The sequence below is a fragment of the Panicum hallii genome, chromosome 8, assembly GCF_002211085.1.
Source record: "Panicum hallii strain FIL2 chromosome 8, PHallii_v3.1, whole genome shotgun sequence".
NCBI classification, from domain to species: Eukaryota; Viridiplantae; Streptophyta; class Magnoliopsida; order Poales; family Poaceae; genus Panicum; species Panicum hallii.
This window is the reverse complement of record NC_038049.1, coordinates 1,731,139-1,732,461: the sequence shown is the minus strand read 5'-3', so window position 1 is coordinate 1,732,461 and position 1,323 is coordinate 1,731,139. Positions and strand designations below refer to the sequence as shown.

General features: G+C 57.4%; 1 pseudogene; it reads left to right on the top strand.

Annotated features, from left to right (window-relative positions):
- Window positions 1–516: 516 nt before the first annotated feature.
- LOC112902563 lies at window positions 517–925 on the top strand (annotated as a pseudogene).
- The last annotated feature ends 398 nt before the right edge of the window (window positions 926–1,323 follow it).

The following is a 1,323-nucleotide window of genomic DNA, read 5'->3' as shown; positions in this document are numbered from 1 at the left end:
AAACAGAAACCCTACCTCCCCCCCCCTCGCCGCGGCGGACGAAAGAAACACTAGCGTCGGAGAACGGCGATAGCGCCACCCATGGAGGAACTCCTGCACCCCAACACCAGTACAGATCGCTCGGATCCGGAGTTCGCTTCGGCGCTTGGCCATGAATACTGTGCTCCCGTGAGCGAAGGTTCGCTGTTCTTCGACGCTCTCTTATCCTGTTGCGTTTATTTGCCCCGCATCAGTCATCACTACATAGGCGCTGCACTTAGGGCCTGTTTGGATCCTACTGCAAAAGAGCAAAAGGGAAAAAAGTTGCTCTTTTTTTTCCATTAGCACCCAAACACTCTCTGGCAAGAGGGAAAGAGCAAGTTCAGCTAGCAAAATAGCAAAAGCAAACAGCCACGCCCCCGCGCCTCCGCCTCCGCCCCCGCCGCCCGACCCCGCGCCTCCGCGCCTCCGCCGCCGCCGCCCGACCCCGCGCCTCCGCCGCCGCCGCCCGACCCCGCGCCTCGGCCTCCCCCTCCCCCCGCCGCCGCCGCGCCGCTCCGCCGGCTGCTCCTCCGCATCCGCGACCCGCCGCCGCTCCCCTTCAACGCGCTCCTCTCCCGCCTCCCGCCAGACCCCCAGCAGGGCCCCACCTCGAGCCCGGTTCCGCCTCCGCTCTCGGCCTCGACGCCGGCCCGAACGCCGCCCGCGAGCCTCCGCGATGCCCTCCTCTCCTTCCACCCGTGCCTCCAGATACACCCGTGCCTAGATCCGATCGGGGACGCCCCCCTGTGGAGGAGGGCGGCGGAGAGGCGGCGGAGGTGTGGGCGGACAGCGTGAAGAAGAAGCGCAAGCGCAAGATGAACAAGCACAAGCTCCGCAAGCTCCGGAAGCGACTCCGCCGCCAGACATGAGCTCTCTCTCCGCTCCGGTTAGACCTCTCGCCATTGCGTTAAGTCTTCTGATTTGACCTCTCCGTTGGTTACTGATCCGTTGAGTGAGGCAGAGGAATTACAGGTGAATGATAGAGAGAGCAATGCAATGAGTGAATGATTGTACTCACCATTTGTAGCCCGTTCACTGTGCTAAAACGATTTTTGTTGAGTTGATCATCTTTCATGCTGAACACAAATTTTTATTCAGTACTCTGTTATTTATGGTGTGCAAATGGAAATGTTGTATTGTTCGATGTATGCCTGTCCGATCGTTTTATCATTCCCTGATTTCTTCATGCTTTAGAAATATTATGCTTAGGTGACCTTTGTTTCTGTATAGCATAATAATATCACTATGTGCAATTATCACTGTGAGCTTGAACAAGGAAAAACGATTTCGTTTCTTCAAAAG